This window comes from Rana temporaria, chromosome 7 (genome assembly GCF_905171775.1).
Source record: "Rana temporaria chromosome 7, aRanTem1.1, whole genome shotgun sequence".
NCBI lineage: Eukaryota > Metazoa > Chordata > Amphibia > Anura > Ranidae > Rana > Rana temporaria.
In genome coordinates, this window is record NC_053495.1 from 178,090,775 (window position 1) to 178,114,151 (window position 23,377).

General features: G+C 42.6%; 1 protein-coding gene and 1 non-coding gene across 2 annotated transcripts in view; both read left to right on the forward strand.

Moving 5' to 3' along the window:
* The window catches only part of TRABD2B (TraB domain containing 2B), a 352,534-nt gene that overhangs the window by 318,828 nt on the left and 10,329 nt on the right, over window positions 1–23,377 (forward strand). The window lies entirely within an intron of this gene.
* LOC120946339 lies at window positions 10,229–10,335 on the forward strand. Its single transcript, XR_005750674.1, has one exon. It is a non-coding gene; the product is annotated as a U6 spliceosomal RNA (small nuclear RNA).

A 23,377-nucleotide genomic window follows, 5' to 3' on the forward strand; every position in this document is an offset into this window, starting at 1 on the left:
TACGTCGTTTACGTATGGCTTTTTCCGGCGTAAAGTTAGTTGAACAAATAGCTGGCCTAGTCAATGTTAAGTATGGCCATCGTTCCCGCGTCCAAATTTGAAAATTTTACGTCGTTTGCGTAAGTCGTCCGTGAATGGGGCTGGACGTAATTTACGTTCACGTCGAAACCAATACGTCCTTGCGGCGTACTTTGGAGCAATGCACACTGGGATATGTACATGGACGGCGCATGCACCGTTCGTAAAAAACGTCAATCACCCATTTACATAAAACACGACCCCCTCATCCTCATTTGAATTAGGCTTACACCGGCCCCATTTACGCTACGCCGCCGAAACTTAGGAGGCAAGTGCTTTGTGAATACAGCACTTGCCTCTACCTGAATCCAGCTATTACATTTTACATGCTTGCTGTTCTATTCTTTAAACCCGGGGTCTCCAAATTTTCTAAACAAGCTTCAGACCTTAGGGGGTCGGACTGTGGACAGTGGGAGTAAAAGTGGGATTAGACAATGGGGTTGATTTACTAAAGACAAATAGACTGTGCACTTTGGAAACTGCAGTTGCCCCAGAATTTAGTAAATGAGCAGAAACTCTGCTGACTTCCATCGTCCAATCATGTGCAAGAAATTTTTTTTTTCTTATTTGCCTTGCACGTGATTGGGTACTCTTTGCAAAGTGAAGACGTACCTCATTTACTAAGCTCTGGAGCAACAGCACTTGCAGGGGGAAACTTCACTTTACAAATGCACAGTCTATTTGACTTTGGTAAATCAACCCTTTAGCCCTGGTTCACACTGAGCTGCGGGAGTGAAACCGTGCGAGTTCAGCTGAACTCGCACGATTTCACTCCCGCTGGCAGTCCCGATTTCGGCCGCGATTTCAGAGACATCTGTGCAGGTTTCTGCACAGATGTCAATGTAAATCGCGGCCCGAAATCGCAAAAAGTAGTACAGGAACTAATTTTTTAAATCGGTGCAGCGCCGCAGATGCGGCGTCGCACCGATTAGGACGTTGTCATTGCCGTCAATTGCCGCCGATTTGAGATGCGATTTCACATGTGAAATCGCATCTCAAATCTAAGCAAAACGTACCCAGTGTGAACCTGGGCTTAGTCTCAGACTTATTTTTTTTTTTACTTAGGGCAAGTGCAAGTGCAAGTGCATTTGGAAGTGCAGTCGCTGTAGATCTGAGGGGGACATGCAAGGAAAATAAAAAAGAGCATTTTTGGTTGCACATGATTGGATGATAGAAATCAGCAGAGCTTCCCCTCATTTTGATCTTCCCATCAGATCTACAGTGACTGCACTTCCAAGTGTAATTTCAACTCTCCACCCCTTTTTTTCTGACAACTAAGACAGGCTTTATAAATTCTGGACATTGGGTGGATGTAGAGAAGAGAGGACAGCAGATAAACAGGTATAAACATATATAGTAGTATTTGTTTAATCTCTGTGTATCACCTGAAGCCAGTCAGTCACTTCATTCGGGTATATGGAAGGGTTTACTTTAAGAATAAATACTTGAATAGAATTTTCATTTTTTATAGCAGAGTTCAGTGTCCCTTTAGCTGTCTGTACACACATCTTCATGGAAAGACTCCAGGGTCTCATAGTTGGAAAGCTCAGAGTCTCAGGCGGTAATCACATGCGGGATCCTTTTGCCCTCAAAGCGTTGGAGTGGAAGACACAAAGCAATTACATGTGCAATTTGTTTTCTCACATTGTGCTGCGGCCACCGCGTTGACAAATCCGATGTGTAGAAAGTCTGTGAGGCTGCAGGCCGTCTTGCCTCCCCACCAATCAGTGCTGCCTGGCCAGCACCTTGCTTGTAACTGTCCTCAATTAACCCATATCACAGGGTGACAGAACGCTACGTTTATTTACACTGCAGTCTGTGTACACGGGGATTGTGTTTTGTTGTCTGCCATTGTTTGTGCTGGAAAAATAGTGACGCAGGGCGTCAAACAAACATACACCGCCATTGGTGATACAAGGTTTGTATCAGTGTTTTCTTACTAAAAGAGCTATGGGAGAAATGGAAGGATTCTGTTTAGTATCATCTTAACCATCTGCTGCGGACCAGCTGAAATTTGACATCAGGTAGTACTAATACTGACAGCTTAAAGTGGACCTTCCAATATAATATAACTTAGGGCGCAAGTTCTGTATTCAGAAAGAACTTGCGCCCTAAGTTACGGCGGTGTAGTGTAAATGTGTCGGCGTAAGCCCGCCCAATTCAAATGTGGATCATGTGGGCGTGTTTTATCTAAATTAATTGTGACCCCCACGTGACGTTTTTTTACGAACGGCGCATGCCCCGTACGTGAACGTTTCCAAGTGCGCATGCTCCAAATTACGCCAGCAAACTGTCAATGCTTACATACAGCCCTATTCGCGAACGACTTACGTAAACAACGTAAAATACGACGCTGTTCGTGTGTTTCCGACGTCCATACTTAACATGACTTACCCCTGGTTTATGAGGGGTAACTTTACGCCGGAAAAAGTCGAACGCAAACGATGTAAAAAAATGCGCCGGGCGGACGTACGTTTCTGAATCGGCGTATCTACCTAATTTGCATATTCCTCACGTAAATCTACGGAAGCGCCACCTAGCGGCCAGCGTAAATATGCAGCCTAAGATACGACGGTGTAAGAGACTTACGCCGGTCGGATCTTAGGGAAATCTATGCGTAACTGATTCTACGAATCAGGCGCAGAGATACGACCCCGCACACTCAGAGTTACGACTGCGTATCCGGAGATACGCTGTCGTAACTCATCTCTGAATCCGGGCCCCAGTGTGCATAGGCCTGAAAAGGAGAGAAGCATGAGAAAAGTCCTTGAGACATGAGTACAATGTAGGGACCACAACCAGAAGACCCTGCACTTCCTGCCAGTTTACTTGCGAAAATGCAACAGAAGAAACATCATAGCAAAGCTGCAAAGGGAAGCTCCTGATGGATGGTGTAGAGTGCAGTGGCACTATGCTATGCATTTTTTGCTCTTCTTTATTCGATCTGATGTCAGATGGTCAAGTAAATGCTTAAAGCACCAATGGCCCCAGCACTGGTTCTGTCATTTCCCCCCACAATTCAGCTCTGCCATGGAAAATCCATCAGGTTGGTGAACTCTGCCTTATGCCGCGTACATACGGTTGGAATTTCCGACCAAAAGCTCACATCAGACTTTTCTTGTCGGAAATTTCGATCATGTGTACTTGGCATTACTTTACATATACTGCAGGTTCATAAAATAGAAGCTTTCCCCACAAAAAGGGGTGACCAGAATCTGTATGGGGGCCTAAATTCTGTAGCTCCTTCAATGAGTATAGGTTTTTGGAAAGGAATTACAATTGAGACCATTGAGGGCTTTAATGGTTAGAATTAGATTGTAAATTATACCATATAGACTAGAGAAATAGAGAAGGGACCAACAAAAAGCAGTGGAGCATTGGGGTCTTCTGAACTTTTGTAATTTTTAATTTTCCCCTTTTAATCTGTGAGAGTCAACAGTGAAACATGGAACGGTTCAGCTGCAAAATACCTTAGTTCGAGAATGTTTGAGGAACGTTAAGTGATTGTTATGGACAGTGTCCGTTGCCTGTAATCTTGTTTTGAGCCTCACCCAAGACCACCCAAACAATTTGTCTTTGCAATTTAGGGTTGTTTTTAGGAGCGTAGGATGAATCCCACTTGTTTGAATTGTAATAATGTGCAAGCCTTTGCTTGGAGTGGAAGAATAATCTCAACTTTCCATCCTTCTCCGGCACAATAACACATCTTTAAGCAATAACCTATAATTAGAGAGTGATGAAGAATTTGCAGTAGATCTGTGTATTTACGGGGAATGCACAGTGTTTTGTGTTTACATTCTTTTATATATCTACTCGTAATTTTTACCACTACTAGATAATTACTTAACCCCAAAACATCATATATATTTTCTGAAAGCAGGGGCCCTGGGAAAAAAAATATTGGCTGTTGCATTTTTTTTATGTCACATGATATTTGCACAGTATTTTTTCAAATTATTTTTTTTTTCTTTTAAATACACTTTAACCTCTTGCTTCTGACAGTACGCATATATTTGACCTCACTGAATTTGGACCCCCGGGACCCGTTCAAACTATCGATTCTGGGTCACCTAATCACTGTGATTGGTTATCACAGTGATCAATTACTGTGAAGCCCGCCCCTGTGTTTTCTCTCTGAATGGGGAGGAAAGATACATTGTATCTCTTTCTCTCCTCGCAAAGAGAAAAATCAACAAAACTGCGTGTAAAATAATAATAAAAATAAAATAGAAAAATAAAGAAATAATACCTAGATCAAGGGTGACCTAGGTCAGTGCCAGGGTTAGTGTTTGGGTCAAGGTCAGAGTCAAAGGTCATGGTCAGTATATTTTGGGCAGGACGACGGTACTTAAAAATCTCCATAGACAATGTTTTAAAAGCCTTTACAGGTTACCAGTTTAACAATACAAAAGAGGTCTGCTGCTAGAATTATTGCTCTCACATTGATGTTCGCGCTGATACCTCACAAGTGTAATCACTGCTACGTATGTGTGCTGGACCTATGTATGCATTTGCATTAGTGCATTAGCACATGAGCACTGGGGGGTGGGGGCAATTTTGTATTTACCGTTTTTTACTGTCTCTTAATTTTTTTTATCAACTTTATTACTATCACGAGGGATAAAACACAAACCTTGTGATAGCATGAGCAGGGATAGGTACTCTTTACTCAGACATGTGGGTCTATTAGACCCCTAATCTCTCCTCTGCCCTCAAAAAGCATCTGATCAAACCAAGATCGCTTTACAAGCCGATAACAGCTTGTAAACAGCAAACTGAAACTGGAAGTGACAAAATCCTCACTGCTTCCGGTTTCAGAGACCATAGGGTTTCATAGACCATAGAGATGATTGGAAAATAAAAATTCATCCTTCATCTGCCACCCGATCACTGGTTTCTGTCCCAGGCTCCCCGATGGAAGAGGAGGCAGGACAGGGGGAGGAGAGGACCACCTTCCGCCATATGTAAAAGGGATCCAGTGGTGGTATAGCCACTCAAATCACTTTTACATTGAATAGCATCACTGGCTGTAAAAAAAAAGTGTCTTGATTGCAGCTGTAGCCATGACCCTGGTAAAACCACTGAATCCCAAAGACGTACGGGCACATTCATTGGCTTCCTCTGTGGTATCCTCCCATGAAATCCATTCTTGTTTAGTGTTTTACGTATCGTAGATTCGCTAACAGGGATGTTAGCATATGCCAGAGACTTTTGTAAGTCTTTAGCTGACACTCTAGGATTCTTCTTCACCTCATTGAGCAGTCTGCGCTGTGCTCTTGCAGTCATCTTTATAGGACGGCCACTCCTAGGGAGAGTAGCAGCAGTGCTGAACTTTCTTCATTCATAGACAATTTGTCTTACCGTGGACTGATGAACAGCAAGGCTTTTGGAGATACTTTTATAACCCTTTCCAGCTTTATGCAAGTCAACAATTCTTAATCGTAGGTCTTCTGAGAGCTCTTTTGTGTGAGGCATCATTCACATCAGGCAGTACGTCTTGTGAAAAGCAAACCCAGAACTGGTGTGTGTTTTTTATAGGGCAGGGCAGGTCACTCCAATTAGCTCTTGGAGATGTCATTAGTCTAGGGGTACACATACTTTTTCCACCTGCACTGTGAATGTTTACATGGTGTGTTCAATAAAAACATGGTAACATTTAATTCTTTGTGTGTTATTAGTTTAAAGTGGAAGTAAACCCTCCTATCGTTTTCAGCCATGGAAGCGGACATCTTAGCCTCTGTTTAATCTGCAGCTGCCATGATGCTGTACATGTGATCCGTTATAAAACCAGCCATTGGATGGTTTGACAGTTTGGTTGAGAGCACAAGCAAATGTGACAGCTAGCACTTCCGGCATGCCGGGAATGTTAACTGTTTTTTGTAACTATCAAATTGAAGGGTTTACTTCCGCTTTAAGCAAACTGTGAGAGTCTATTGTGACTTAGATGAAGATCAGATCACATTTTGGGCCAGATCCTCAAACGAATTACGCCGGTGTATCTATGGATCCACAAAACAAGATACGACAGAATTTACTCTGGCTGCTAGGTGGCGTTTCCATCAAATTCCGCGTCGAGTATGCAAATTACCGTATTTATCGGCGTATACCACGCACTTTTTTGCCCTGATACCCGTTTTCCCGCGCTCACGTCCTGGACATACAGGATGTGAGCGCGAGAGTAGCCAAGCCTGCCCGACTATACACGAGTGTACTGCGCTCGGTATATGCCGGCGCAGTATTCAAACTCGGCGCGGGAAAGCGGGGATCGAGCGGGAAGGACGCCGGACCCGACGAAGAGGACACCCGAAGCCGCAGACGGACCTGACGAGGCCGCCGATAGACGCTGCGCAAGACACCAAAACTGTAAGTACTAAAATGTTTTTTTACAGGAATGTCGGGTCCACTTTAGGGGTGCGCGCTATACGCCGGAGCGCGCAACACCCCGATAAATACGGTAGCTAGATACGGCGATCCACAAACGTACGTCTGGCCGGCGCATTTTTTTACGTCGTTTGCGTTCGGCTTTTTCCGGCGTATAGTTACCCCTGCTATATGAGGCGTATCCTATGTTAAGTATGGCCGTCGTTCCCGCGTCAAATTTTGAAAATGTTACGTCGTTTGCGTAAGTCGTTTGCGAATAGGGCTTTGCGTAGAATGACATCACCGTTGTAAGCATTGGCTTGTTCCGGTTTAATTTCGAGCATGCGCACTGGGATGCCCGAGGTCCGCGGACCGTTTTCATCGGACATGTCCGGTGGTGTGTACGAGGCCTTATAGATCTTTAATTTCTTTGTAAATGGGCAAACTTACAAAATCAGCAGGGGATCTAATACTTATTTTCCCCACTGTATAATCTATCTATCTATCTATCTATCTATCTATCTAGTTAGATATAGATCAAACAATAATAACACTGACCAACATCCATTATACTTCCTCTTTAGTACATATGAATGGAAAATGCATTCTTCTATCCAAGCAAATGGTACAAGCAACCCACACATCACTGGACTTGCTGTAAAAAGCGGCTCACATTTGTCTACATGATCGATGTTTATGAAGCTCAGTGAAGCATGTTTATATATTAGCACCACTGCCAATTTCTACATAGTGTGGTGCCAGAAGCTGACTGTATGCAGTATGTTGCTATATTGAAATTTAGCCTGACCAGGACACAGGAGCTGACATCCACCACACACACAGTCTCTAGACACACAGATCCTGACAAACTGTAAGTTCAGGCCCAGACTAACGTGGCACAATTGGGAGAAGGTAGTTCTCACTTAAAGGGACACTAAAGGAATTTTTTTTTTTAGCTAAATAGCTTCCTTTACCTTGCTGCAGTCCTGGTTTCATGTCCTCATTGTTCGTTTTTGCTTTGATGTTGCTGTAAATCCTCTCTGTTTTGGACACTTCCTGGTTGCCTGTTTCCTGATAACCACAGTACTGGGAGATTTCTCACGGTGGTCACTAATCAAGGAGGTGTGATTACTGTGTGTAAAACGAAACTGGATTGGTGCTGAGGAGTTTTAGACAAAGTATCACTGCTCTCTATTGGCTGACTGCCCTCTAGTGGCTCTCTGTACATCAGAGAACCAGCAAACAACAGCAAAAACGAAACTACACTGCAGGCACATTATATGATTGTTTTTTTATCAATTTTTAATCATTTTTAAAAGGAATCAGTTAACTATTATGTCTCTATGCCCTGTAAACAGTCATTTCAGCTAAAAAATTTTTTTCCTTTAGTGACCCTTTAAGTACTTGTAATGGAGAGAGATTAATCTGTTTTTTATATTTGTGCCGAACTGAGGAATGTTTGGTTTTCTGCTATGAAAAGTAGTGTGTAATATGCATCTCTGACGTTATTCTTGAATGAGTTATAAATATTTGTGTTATTCCTATTGTCAACCACTGTCTTATATATGAGTTGTCCACATTTTAGGCATGTTTTAACCTGCCTGGCGGTATTCCCGAGTCTGACTCGGGGTTAGATTTTCCTGCTGCGAGCGGTAACCCAGAGTCAGACTCGGGCTTGCCTCGCTAGATCCACAGGCACTGTTTACTTACCTTTTCCCTGGATCCAGCGATGCCACCGCGCTGTGTGAGCGAGCGGGACCTCGCTTGATTCACACAGTGTCCTCCTGTGCCGCCGATCTCCGTTCCCTGCGACGTTACAACGCACGGGGACGGAGAATGGTGCCAAATTCAAAAAAGTAAACAAACACATTACATACAGTATACTGTAATCTTATAGATTACAGTACTGTATGTAAAAAAAACACACCCCCCCTTTGTCCCTAGTGGTCTGTCCAGTGTCCTGCATGTTATTTTATATAATAAAAAGGTTTCTTTCTGCCTGCAAACTGTAGATTGTCCATAGCAACCAAAAGTGTCCCTTTATGTCAAAAATAGTTTTAGATCAGCTAAAAAACAGCGATAATAAATTATAATCACTTGCAGAATTGTGCGATAGCGATTTGTGGGGAAATTCGTCATAAAAAAAAAAAAATAATGACAGCGACAATTCTGCAACAGAGCAAATTTCAGTGATTTTGATTTGATTACATTATTGAATAATTTTTATTAATATATATAATTATTTATTATATTATAATTTATAATTTTGTTTTTAAAAAAATGTCATACCCGGGATGCCTATTAGAATCTGGTTTGGTCAGATTTAAGTGAGTTATTTCTAAAAATTACAGGCCTACAGTATAAAACGCCAAATTTCCTTGCAAATAATGGTACCGCTTTCAGCATGTTTTTTCTGAAAGAATCATACCGCCAGGGAGGTTAATGCACCGTTGCACCTCCATGCATGTGTGTTTTCCTCCGGTAAAATGTTTTTGCTTTAAAAATATATGCACTAAAAACATTAAAACACACTAAAAATGCATTCATATCATATCTCCTTCTCTGGTGGGAATGGTCGGTTATAAAAACCCTGTCTGATTTTTGAACAGCACTTGGTGTCCCCTGTACCCCTCTAGCCATGTTTTTTCACGAGTCGATATAAAAAGACCATAAGGGCTGGTTCACACCAGATGCGGTGGGACTGTGTTTGGCGGCTATTCCAGTGCAGTCCAACCACCTGTACAAGGAAAAAGGCTCCTAGGGTATCCACAAAGAATTTGCTCCCATATGCGGGCCGGCGTAACGTAAATCTGCCGGCGTAAGCCCGCGGAATTCAAAGTAGGCTTGGAGTGGGCGTGTTGTATGGTAATCTGGTATGACCCCCACGTAATTGACGATTACTGGGACGTATCCCAGTGCGCATGCGCAAAATCACGTCGCAAATAGTCAATGCTTTCGACGTGAACGTAACTTACGCAATTTTACTGTGTTTTGTTGAGCACTTTAATTTGGTGTGTATTTTTTATATCAATATTTATGCCAGTGAATTTCACAATTGATTGGTTGTCACCACCCAAGCAGATCATTATCACCTGTCGGTATACTGACTCTTTGGGTTATTGAGCGCCGTATTCCGTTGTTTTTATTTTGTCGTTATTACTTTGGTATCTTGAGTATTAATACTGGCAGCTCTATATATTCAACGTATATATATATGTTTATTTAATTCACTTATTGTATTAGCGCAGTGTTTTCTTTCTTTTCCTCTTATAGGAAAGAAAAACCCTTTTTTTGTAACTTACGCAAAGCCCTATTCGCAAACGATTTACGCAAACGACGTAAAATTTGACGCTGTCCCGTCGTCCATACCTAACATTGCGTACACCTCATAGAGGCAGGGGTAACGTTACGCCGAAAAAAGCCTTACATAAACGACTTAAAAAAATGCGCCGGGCGGACGTACGTTTGAGAATCGGCGTATCTAGCTAATTTGCATACTCTACACGGAAATCAACGGGAGCGCCACCTAGCGGCCAGCGTAAATATGCACCTAAGATCCGACGGCGTACTAAGACGTACGTCAGTCAGATCTAGCCCACATTCAGTCGTATCTTGTTTTGTGGATACAAAACAAAGATACGACGGCGCATCGTAGAACTTACGCGGCGTATCAATAGATACGCCGCCATAAGTTCTTTGTGGATCTGGCCCCTTGTCTCCTATGTGCCCAGTTCATACCACTGAATTGCAGTGGTGTGCAGGCATGATGAGTTATAAAAAAAACTACAGCGTCCTCGCTTCGGCAGGACATATACTAAAATTGGAACGATACAGAGAAGATTAGCATGGCCCCTGCGCAAGGATGACACGCAAATTCGTGAAGCGTTCCATATTTTTACATGGTCTGCGTGGTTCGCTTTCAAGGCCTCCCCAGAGTATGACTCACTGTCAACCCCCTGAAATACTCATTAACTAGCGGATGCCAAGGTCTCGGGTACTGACCAGAACTGCCCGAATAGATACTATAATCCTGCAGCAGTCACCAACTGCTTCCCCTTACCACACCCACATCTTCCCTTCTTTTTTTTCTCCCCTCTTTTCTTTTTTCTCCAAAGCTCTATAAACTACATGTTGTGCCATGTTTAAACGGCACCCTTCAATAATAGTGTTGAATGTTAAATCTTACCTTAATAATAGTAACTGTCCAGTGCCTTCATGGGCAAACAGGTAAACACAATTTGCCTCGCATTTGTTTTGACATGGAATGGACCTTTATAGGTGTACCAATAGAATCAAATGTAATATTTTCTTTACACTGTCATTCTATGTAACACTGCTTGACATGTCTATTTTATATTGCCTTATGTATCGCAATTTTTGGCCTTAATAAACTTTTGATGTTTAAAAAAAAAAAAAAAAAAAATACAGCATGGAATACTTTATTTTCAACACAACGCAGTGCAAGGCAATCCATTGCTCTGAACTGCTTGGCCAAAAATTTAACTTTATGAGATGTGTGTGACATTTCAATAAAGTTCTTTAAAAAAAAAGAGGAAACAGTGAGATATGCCGAGCTCGGCTCATCACCTCAGTTGGTGTGTACTCGCCCTAATGCTTACCTTTAGAACGTGGTTAAACGCCTCATCCCATATTTGTGGACGTTCCTAATGTAGGGTAATAGTTTACTCAGATTAATCAGATTAAGGGGAAATGAAGAGAGAACATATTGGCTTCAAGATCGATATAATACTTTCTATTGTATCTGGGTGGCCAGTTATACTTCAAGTTCACAGAAAGATATGAGGAACCCCGGTCACCAAGAACAGCTGACCGGTACAATCCATAGGTGTCATGGTCAAACGTTGGACAGGCATTTGTTTGTTTGACTCTTTCTTGGGTATCAAAAATGAAAGACACCAAGGCAGGTGATATGGAGGGGCTGTGGAGAGAAGCTTGTTATGAAGCTGAGTGGGCCTCCCTATGTAAATTAGGTGGTACTTGACCATTTTTCGCCTTTGCTTTTAAAGTTTTTGAATGGTTTAATTTATGTCTTCAAGTGGAGTAAGATAAACAGTAGCATATAGTAGAGATTAAGCCAATAATTGCACAGTGTTGTAACTGTGTCCAGTTACTTAAGTTGTTTGTATCTAGATGCCGCTACATGCCTCTGTGTAACATACACCATAGGATAGTGAGTGATTGCTACTCACCATAATAAATCATAGACACATTTAATTGAACAGTTTAGCTGTACAAAGGCCTTGACTCACTGGTACTTGGCAGCACTCCCCATCCACTGTCTCAGCCAACAAAAATATCCTCTGCTTACAAGTTAGGGGTGATCATGTGACCTCGTCCCATGTGATAGTACCTGGGTCTAGCATCCAATCAATAGACCCAAATACTGTTGCATTATTAATAGAGCATCATTGCTCCCCCCCATCATTCAAGGTCATTCACCTAGAAGGATTATAAAATTGGGCCAGGCATTGCACAGTGTCTCTGCACCATTTTCAAGATTGTCTGAATGAAATTAAATAGGTTCAGGGCTGGACTGGGACAAAAATTTGGCCCTGGACTTCATCTGGACTGGCCCACTTTGACCCCCAGCCACCCAAGCCCCCTCTCCCCCTTCACTAGCCACTAGCCGTTCTACTTTATTAAAGTAGAACGGCTGGTACTGGTACTCTTATAGGCAGTACCATTGGGGAAGCTAGACATTATTTCACCCGGGGCAAGGAATCAGTTTGGTGCTCCCCCTTATGGGACAATATTAGGCAGAAGTGAGAAACTCCCAGGCCATAGCTGTTGAGTCAGCTGTCTGTCCCCTCCCCCATGCTCCTCTGTCGTCCCCCCTGTTCCTCCCCCTGCTTCTCTGTTCCCCCCAGGTGAGCGCTGCGGGGAGGGAGAGACAGAGGAGCGGAGGAGGGCAGTGGTCCGCTGTCACTGAAGCCGGCCCACTGAACCATCGGCCCACCGGGAAACTCCCTGTAGTCCCAATGGCCAGTCCATCCCTGAATAGGCCCAGTGCTGTTGCGGATGAGAAGTGGTGGCAATAAGTGAAAAGTGAAACAAAAATGTTAAAGGAGAGAGAGATTCTTTGTTTTATCAATAAATGTTTTCTACATTGCAAAGGATTCCTACAAAACAATGGGTTAACTAAAGAGACAGAAAAGCAAATGAAACTTGCTTTTTGGCTCCCTTTGTCTGATTGAAACCTCAAAGGCGAAGTTGGTTCTGTTGACAATTCAGTAGACATCGGGCTATTTTTAGCACAGGAGAAAGTGATAGAGTTCTTCACATGCAAAAAGCACACTACAGCTCCATCTACTGGCTGAATAAAAGACTACATAACATTAATATTCAATATTTCATTTCACTAACTAAAGCTTTTATTTTAAATTATATATTTGAAACCATGATTATTATTAATAAAGAAAGAAAGTAGGTTTAAAAAAACATGCATTTACCAAGCTTGAATGACGATACCTTCTTTATAGCCCCAATTCAGTACAGCCTAAACCTTGGTAACAAACACAGGCAATAATTCTAACCTGGAAAGGCGTATTCTAACATATAAATGTTTTTGAATATATAGAGCCTCTGCTAGCTGACCTTTCTCTAATAGCTTTCAGCACATGAACCCAGTTGTATAGTAGAGTAGACCATCTGGGCAGCAAAAAGGTTAATTAACTTGTGGTCACATGCCAAACCAGAAACATCCAAAAACCTAAAAAGAGCCCAAAAAAGTACGGCCAAGGTAGTGTGTATATAAATTCTCTTTATACAGAGGAAGCCGCCAAGAGCATTCACGTCCCCAGTTTCTAAAAGAAGCAGTAAAAACAAGCAGCAGTATAAAAAAATGTGAGAGGCATAAATGCTACAAAAGAGATATATATTTGGCAGATTTAATTATTTATAAATAGTTTACTTGTAGGTGGAGCAGTGCTCCAACACTCAAGACCAATATAATTTTTTTTTTTTTTAATAACGCCATTTATATCACCTGCTCCTGTATGGACACGGAGCACAAGAACAGTTTCTGTGGTGAGGGGATAATCTGTGTTCTTGGCTCTTATCAGCTTGTAGATACAATATAAGTAACTTCTCACTCAGGATGAGGAATGTCCAGTAGATCTTAGCAGTATGTGATTGTTTGCATTGGTTTGTCAATTATCTTATTACCTGTTTTTCCTATTGTCTAATTATTATTACCGTATATACTCGAGTATAAGCCGACCCGAGTATAAGCCGAGGACCTAATTTTACCACAAAAAAATGGGAAAACTTATTGCCTCGAGTATAAGCCTAGGGTGAGAATGCAGCAGCTACTGTAAGCGGAAAAGAGTGTCAACTGCCCATTTGCATGCCTCACTGTGCCCATTTCAACCTCACTGTGCCAATTGTCACTGTGCCCATCCTCACTGTGCCAATTCTCACTGTGCCCATCCTCACTGTGCCCATCCTCACTGTGCCCATCGTCACTGTGCCCATCATCACTGTGCCCATTGAGAGGCTGCGGGCATCCATTCAATGTTTAAAACTCCCGGTCTCCTCCTGGTCCCTTCCGTGATAGGCGTTTCTCAGCTGACACAGTTACGCCTATCACGGACGTTCTCTCATATTCAAACTCAGTTTCTCAGCAGACACTGTTCAGTGTTCCTCCAATCACGGACATCCGAGGATGAAAAGGTGTCCGTGATTGGCGGAACACTGAACACAGTGTCTGCTGGGATCCGTGAGGATGAGAGAACGTTCGTGATAGGTGTTTTTCAGCAGACAGAGTTCCGCCTATCACGGAAGGGACAAGAAGAGACCGCAAGTTTTAAACGATGGACGCCCACAGCCTCTCAATATTTCCAGGTACACTGACTCGAGTATAAGAAAAAGGGCTGAAAATCTTGGCTTATACTCGAGTATATACCGTATTATTATTATTATTATTATTAATAATGTTATTCAGGTTTTATTAGCACCAACAGTTTGCGCAGCGCTTTACAAAATTACAGTACAGTTACAATACAATTCAAGACAAGAGAGTAAGGAGAGCCCTGCTCACAAGAGCTTACAATCTACAGTAAATAGGAAGGGAAGGTGATACATAGGGTACATAGGGTAGTAATTGTGTGGGTATGTATTGTTTGAGAATTTAAATCCCTTTTGTTAGATAGAGATGGGATAGGCTACCCTAAAGGTATGAGTTTTCAGGGAATATATTGACATACACAAGCCATCATCTGCTAGTGGAAGGCATCTAAACCAAAGTCATGTGGTGGAAAGCCTAGAAAAAGCATAAAACGTTCCTTAAAATAAAAAAAGCTAGCCAACTTTTTTTTTAAGTTTGAAAAGAGTGAAGAAAGGGTCAGATTGTCTGCTTTCCCACTGGGGACATTTTGTCCGACTTCCTGTCTCATCTGTGCAACAGGAAGCATACAGTTATCTTTCTAAAGTGAGAGGAAATCTTGTCTTCTCAATTGTCATCGAAACAGGTGTCTCCACTGCAGGATTTCTCCACTTCCGCCATTTTGGCCACCATAACATTTTAGATTGCCCTATTCTGCTCTGGTGTCAACAGTTACCTAACCAAAATGGGGAAGTTGGCAGTGGGGTGGTAAGCTTTTTTCACTCTGGTTAAAAAAAAAACTGTGTCCTGTTAAAGCTGACTGGACAGGTGCAGGGTGCATGTAGCATTGAGGAATCAAGTGAAGAGAACTTTGAGAAGATGTCAACTTTTAGGTCAAGGGATCTAGACAAGGTGGCTAAGTGTACAGTGTCTGAACGTACAGTCACCCTTGAAAGCATACCCTCACCCTCTAGAGGCACTGTAACTCCCTGGACTTCCTCCTCCAAAATGGCACTCACATATTGTTTTTGCATTTTTGTTGTTCAACCCCTTCCCACCACTGTTATTCTTGTCAAGATAATAAGGATGTGTCCCTGCTCCCAAAGCCTCTTGTGATTGCCCTGTAACATATTCCAGGAGGCTGCGAAAGTGGGAATACACCAACCTGTAGGTAGAGATGGGCAGGCTGTATGAACCCAGAAGTGTCAGCCGGTTTCTAATGAATCCCAGGAGGCTGCGGAAGTGGGAATACATCAACCTGTGGGCAGAACCGGCTAGGCTGTATGAACCCATAAGTGGCAGCCAGCTTCTAATGAATGGGAAGGGGCCAAGATGGTGGCGCAGGTCCCAGACACCTGATCAGTGAAACTTAGCAGGATGCTGAATACTCTATGCCAGAGGTCTCCAAAATTTCTAAGCAAAGGGCCAGTTTACTGTCCTTCAGAGTTTTGTGAGGGCCGGACAGTGGTCAGTAGGAGTCAAAAAGGTCCTGACATCAGTGGGATAAATGAATGCCCTATTGCTTCAGTGGGAGTAATTGTGCCCCGTCATTGGGTCCCATTGTTGGTATCATTGAGAGAAACTGAGCCCTGTTGTTGGTGTCATTGTGAGGAATTGTCCCCCATCCTTTGTGTCATTGTGAGGAATTGTGTCCCATCGTTGGTGTCATTGGGCCCCTTTGTTGGTGTCATTGGGCCCCATTGTTGGTGTCATAGGAGAAACTATGCCCCATTGTTGGTATCTGTGGATGAAATAGTGCCCCAAGGGCCAGATAAAAGTAAGAAAATCTGGCCCCCGGGCTGTAGTTTGGAGACCGCTGCTCTAGACTGATGTATATCTAAATCAAGGACAGTGCTGCACAACATATAGGGGATGGTGGGTGGTTTAAAAATATAGAGGGGCGAGTGAGGTTCCTCTTTATAGTGGTGCTCAGCTCCCACGACCCATGTTTTTTCCTTCTTACCCATAGAGCAGCATTCTCTTTGAAAACATATACTCATCTCCACACCAAATCCAGTGCTTTTCCACTGTGATTCGCGGTTCGGGTACCATAAAGTAGGTTGCGCCACCATCTTGGTCCTCTTCACCTGGCTGCCTCTTCAAGGGGCAGGCAGCCATCTCCGATGACATTAAAAGCCCATCTGCCAGTTGCCCTTTGTGCTGATTCTGCAGCCTCCTGGGAGATGTGATGTAAATATCCCAGGAGTCTGCAGAACCAGGTACACATGATTATTGACTAGGCGGCAGGGGGTAGAGCTAAAAATAAAAAAGTTTAACACTTGCAGCAATTTTTCCTGGGGAGGGGAGAATGTTAAAGAAAAACAAACTCCCCTTTGGGATTTAAAGTAGAACAATAGGCAAAACATTTTATTTTTCATTTTGAATAGAGTAAGGGAGGGTTAGAACCCTTGTTGGTTATTTTTTTTGCCATCTGTGCCCCATTGGGGAGGCTAACTTTCATGTCCTGCCCCATAGCAAAAACTAAAAGTCGGGAGAAATCCCTGCAAATTAAGGGAATTCCTTGGAAACCCACAGGCCACCAGAACTAGTATTCCCATTGGAAGATTTTCACTTCCAATGCTAATGGTAAACAGGACAAGTAGAGAGGGTGAATCTCCCTAAGAGGGGCACAGACAGCAATAAAAACTGATAGGTGTTCAATCCTTCTCCACTGTAGCTAAATTTAAAGAAAAAGTTGTCCCTTTAGTTATGCCTTAAAGTTTCATTTTAAGCTACCCTATTGTATATTGTACTGCTACTAGGCCTTGTGATTGAAAGTGTTTTACTGTATATAACTTTTTATGTTTCCCAGAGCAACCAATAAATGTGTCCTTTGCATATTATAAGCTGTGCTGGAAGAAGGAAAGGAGAAGCTGGTTACTATGGGAAACCACGAGCGTTCCTTTACCCTACAACAGTTATCATGGCATAATGAGGGTTACGCGACTTTCCAGCTAGCGGGGCGAGTGTCTCCTAGCACAAAAGGTTTAAGCGCATACATTAAGATGATTTACTTATTATAAGGTGCGAGGAGTGATTTTTACTATGTCTTTATTAGAAGCAACGCAACTCTAAATCTTTACTATGGAAAAACATTGTTGGAGCCATCAGCCAGGAATAGAACGCTAAGCCCAGCGCAGTAAATTCGAACTAAAACAGGCAGCCATACAAAATAAACAGAGAATAAAACGAGTATATGGATGTGAATGCACAAGACATAAAGAGCGCAGTCCTGTAACGCGTCCATTTTCGGCGCGGTAAATTCCTTCATTCCTGGGCCTGGCTCCTGACATACCACTTAAATACTATTCTGTGCTACTGCAGGCTGTTGTGTCTGGTCAACAGAATAAATACTACCAGGCAGGCACGGCTAGGTCTGATTTAGCAGTGAGGTTATTGCTCCCCCGGCTCCTCAGCTATTCAAGGCCAGGGCCACCTTAGAAGATTGAGTATCCAATGCTCAGGCCGGTTCTGTAAACAAGCCGGCTATTGCTGCATCTCACAGGAAGCAAGCTGTCACTAGGTTTTAACATTAAAGTGATATTAAACCCTCAGCTTTTAAGAACTTTCAGCAGCTAATTTAATCCCTTACTGAATGCAGCTTCTTTTTTGATTAATCCTTGCCTATGTTCCAGTATAAACTGGTGTCATGGCTGCTGCCCTAGGTTTCAAGGTGGCTCCTTTCTCTTGCAGCACCTTCTGGAGCCATCCTTGCATGCAGGGACTAGATTTGTGTAATTTTCCTATACCAGACATGTCCAAAGTCTGGCCCGTGGGCCATTTGCAGTCCACATTCCGGTTTGATGTGGAATTTGCATATATATCCATTTGTGGCCCGCCAAATATATCGATCTGTGGCCCCCAAAGCTTGAGCGTGTTATGTTTTTTATGCTGTTAATATATCTTTCTTCTTTAGCCTGACAAATCCCGAGCGCCGCGCTCATTGTTAGTATGAGCTGGGACGTGTGGCTGGGCGTGTTCAGAAGTCGATGTGCCGGAGCTGCTATGAAGATGACAGCGCGACGAGCCAATCACAGACACTGTGACTATTCCCGATCTGTGGACTGCAGATGCAGAGATCGAGGAAATGTCACAGTGCTTGTGATTCGCAGTGGTGCTGCGCACTGTCAGCTTCCTTGGAGGCTCGGGCACATAGACTTGTGAACACGCCCCAGCTCATCCTAAGAATGAGCGCGGCGCTCAGGGTTTTGTCAAGCTAAAGAAGATAAATACATTAACAGCAAAAAAAACATAAGACGCTCAAGCTTTTTGGGGCCACAGATGGATATACTTAGGGGGCCACATCAAACCGGAAGGCGGTTCCTTTTCTTTTGAGAGAGATAGATATTGAGATAGAGAGATGGAGATGTATACTGTATACTTTACCAAAAACATGTTGCAGAATACATATTGGTTTAAACTGATGAAGAAATTCTATTTTTTACATTTGTATTGGATATGTTTTATAGCAGAAAGTAAAAAATATTTTCTTTTTTAAAATTGCCTGCGTTTTTTCTTAATAGAGCAAAAAATTAAAACCCAGACCCAAGGTCAAATACCACCAAAAGAAAGCTCTATTTGTGGGGAAAAATGGACACACTTTTTATTTGTGTACAATGTCGTACTACATCACAATTGTCAGTTAAAGTAACACAGTGCTGTATCACAAAAAATGGCCTGGTCATGAAGGGGGGTAAACCTTCCGCAGCTGAACTGGTTAAGAGGTTTCGGTTCCTGGGAGGTGGGGCGGGGCTTAAGATCACATGCTCCTGTCCGGTCACGTGATCTCATGTGTCAGTCGGCGGTTGCAGGGGAGAGGAGGGAGCAATGACAACAAAGCTTATGGGTGACGTCACTTTGCCTAAACCTCGTTTTTAAGCACTCTCTCCTCTCCCCTGCAGCTGATGACAGAAACGAGATCACGTGTCGGGCTGAAAATAGGTAATATATCTTTCTTACAAAGGTTAATCCGCATAGGTGTTAGGACAGGGGAGGGAGCATTTTTAAGAGTAGTTAGGTTTAGGTTGGAATTCTACTTCACTGTCTGACATTTCAATAAAGTTTGTTTAAAAAAAAAAAGAAAGAAACTAAAAAGTCAACTTTGTACTTGGGTTGCTACCTTTTCTTCAAGCCAAACCTAGTAATGCGGTGCGCATAGTGTGCCGCAGCGAATGGTGGGTGTTGCCAGATTACTCTTAGTGACATCATCACCCTGCCTTGCAGTGATGCCAAACCTGGCCGCTGCAGCTCTCAGATGGGAACAGATTTGTGTGTGACTATCCTAGTTACTTGTGGAGCCACAGCCTGGTCGGAATTCAAAACCTGGACTGTCTTGGTGAATCCCGTACAGGTGGTAACCCTACTTTGTGCTGCGATTGGCATATCGGCACTGCTGTCATCCTGCGGCTGCATTCTAACTCAACCACTGGTATGGATTAGCGCTTAGTGGGGTCTGCAGAGAGGTTCTGGGACCTGCAGTTCTGCCTTGCGGGTGTGCCAGGATCCTAGCACTGGTGCAAAAGCAGATAAGACCGCCACATATTTTAGAAGTTCAGCTACACCCAAATTTTACTCATAATATGTGTCCCTGAAATAGGAATCTGGCAAACAATAAAGTGACAAGACTTTCAAAAATAGTTTTTTTTACTCTTTGCACGGAAATGACTTATTGGCTGATTGGTGGACGTGTGATGTTACTGCAGAATACAGGAAAATGCCTCTCAGCAGTCACAAGCTTTAAATTTTAAACAGTAAACTTCAGCAGTAAAACAAATCTTTACATCGGAGGTGTGCCAGACAATGTGTGAGGGCCCTGGCCTTAGATGTGAAGATTTGGGTCTCGTCACACTTACAAAACGCTCTGCTCTCCAATTAGTACCTAACTTGTGGCTTGCATTGGAATTTCTATTGTTTTCTATGTTACCAAAATATCTCTGCAAGAAAAAAAGTTTATATTTAGTCTGAAAGGACCGATTTACTAAAACTGGAGAGTGCAAAATCTGGTGCAGCTCTGCATAGAAACCTCTAAATAAAGTATAAAGTATATAAATAAGGTAATCATTACTAGTTTAAAGCATAAAATAATGTAACTGTTTCTTTTCATTGTTGACAACATTTCCTCAATTGCGGTTGCTTTGAATCCTACTTGGGGGAGATAACGCGGACAATACTCCATCAAGCTTGTCCTAGAACAAGGGGACCACAAAAGAGGAGGGACTATATAGGAGGAGATATCCTCAGCGGCTGGCATCCATACTAGCTATATGTTTTCCATCGCACACTTGGAATAACCCTACGTGTTTTTTATATAAAAAAAAAATTGTAACTTACATACCATAAATATTTATCAGATACATTTATAGCACCATAAAACACAATTACAGCACATTATATAAAACCTTTCAGACAGACCTTTACATGTGCTGTCTTGAGGAGCGCTGCAGGATTTCAATTCGTGGCGGCGTAATTTGTTACCAATGGTTTGTTTGGTGACTGTGGTCCCAACTGCCTTGAGATCATTCTCCTCTCGTGTAGTTCTGGGCTGATCTCTCCCTTTTCTCATGATCATCCTCACCCCAGGAGGCAAAATCTTGAATGGAGCTCCATGGAATGATGGGTGATTGAGGGTTATTGTGTATCTCTTCCATCTCCAAATAAAGCCTCGTACACACGGCCGAAGAACTCGACGGGCGAAACACATCGTTTTCCTCGTCGAGTTCCTTGTTAGGCTGTCGAGGAACTTGACAAGGTAAGTTTCTCCATTCCCGTCGGGGAAATAGAGAACTTGTTCTCTTTTTGGCTCATCGAGTTTCTCGGCAGTTTCCTCGACGAAAATGTACACACGACCGGTTTCCTCGGCAAAAAAATATCTCCCAGCAAATATCTCCCAGCCTTGTGTGTATGAGGCTTCACCGATCCAACAGTTGTCTTCTCACCAAGCTTCTTGCTGATGGTCTTGTAGCCCATTCCAGCCTTGTGCAGGTCTACAATCTTGTCTCTGATGTCCTTTGACAGCTCTGTGGTCTTGCCCAAGATGGTGAGGTTTAAATGGAAGAATTTGATTCTGTGGACAGGTGTCTTTTATACACATAACAAGATGTCCTTAGGAGCACCTTGCTAAACTGACAGGACTAATCTGTGCACCACATGAGCACATACCAGCCAGTCTGTGGGAGCCAGAATTATTGTTGGTTGGTAGGGGATCAAATAATTATTTTACTCACTGAACTGCAACTCAATTTATAACATTTGCATCATATGTTTTTCTGCATTTTTGGTTTATATTCTGTCTCTATCATTTTAAATACACCTATGATAAAAATTATAGGCCCTCCATTTCTTTGTAAGTGGGCAAATTTACAAAATCTGCAGGGCATCAAATAAGTATCCCCCCCCCACACTGTATAGGCAGGCTGATTGTACCTAAGTTAATCAATCGATTGACTTGGGTACAACCAGCCTGTCTGATTTTTCCTCAAACAGCCATAGCCACTAGCAGTAACCATTGTATTCTGCCATCTGAGAATGCTCTCTGCACCCCCTGCTGGCAGAATACAGTAACACAGCGGGAAGCAAAATAATGACGTCCATTATAGTGTTACCTCTCAGAGCTGTTGATTTCCTTTAGGTGTTTGTAAACCTTTACATATATCCAGTGAAGTGAACAGCCTCAGATGTTACACAGAGATGAAACAAATCCTCCCACATAAGGCAGCCCATGCATGATTCATTTTTATTTTTTTATCCAACCATGAAAAACGCAGGTGCCCAGTTTATATTTCATGCTGTGTTACCAGTGACATGGCATTTATTCATTATCATAGGGGGAATATAACTTATTTAGTAGTATACTCAGGCACATCAGAATGATGGACCACCCTGTTTCTAAAAAAGTTATTTTCCAGCGAACGTGAAAAAAATGAGTAAATTGAAGGTTTGGCGAGAAAATTTATACAGAGGGCGTTTGGCGGCAAGAGCAGAAATGAAAGGTAACTGATACCTGGCCCGAGCCCCAATATACTTTAAATCTGACTCTTGATAGAATTCCAGTAATGAGTGAGACGTGCCCTGCTGAGTTTTATATACATTTCTCCACTAATAACGTTTAAATGGTTCCTAATAAATTTATTGCCTAGAACAATATACAGCACAAATGAACTACTCTTATTTCTCCCTTGTAAATAGTAGACTCAAAATTATAAAGTTTTAAAGGAGGATTGTTCCATTCATAATAATAGCATGCTTCCACTGTATTTTTATATCACTGTTCAGTAGAACAAATGGGTTTTATTCATTTTTGCGCTGATTTATTTGACTATTTTTTTCATTTATTAAAGAGCAACCCTATGCAGCAAGCAATGGACTTACCTGCAGTATGTTTGTCCTGGTGGGTAGCTGGAAGGTGTCTGAGATCTGGTCATCTATCCATCTGTTACAGGTTGGTCAGTACCCATCAGTGACATGGTCAGCTTTTTGGGTAACAATCAGAAGATCAGCTATGGGTTGATCCTAAAAGCCCATACACATGATCAGATTTTCCGACGGGAATTTTGTACGCTCCATCGGACAATTGTTGAAATTTACGCCAACAAATTTGGGGTAGCACGCTTTAAAATTTTCCGACAACAAATGTGTGTTGTCGGATTATCCAATTGTGTGTACGGAAGTCTGTCGAAAAAATAAAATCCAAAGTACAAACACAAATGCTTCGGAAGCAATGCTAACCATAACACATCATTAGCATAATTTGCCCAAAGGGTGGCACTAAAGAGCTGAAAAAAAACACATAGTTTCTTGTTTGTTGGCTGAAAATTCTTTGCCGTTGTATGCAAGACGAGTTCCTGGCCAACGCCCTTCAGGCCTTGTACACACGACCGAGTTTGGGATTTTTTTTTTGCCTAGGAAACCGGTCGTGTGTAAATTTTTCGACGAGGAAACTGTCGAGGATCCCGTCGAGCCAAAAAGAGAGCATGTCTTCTTTTTCCTCAACGGGAATGGAGAAACTTGCCTTGTCGAGTTCCTCGACAGCCTAACAAGGAACTCGACGAGGAAAACTATGTGTTTCGCCCGTCAAGTTCCTCGGTCGTGTGTACGAGG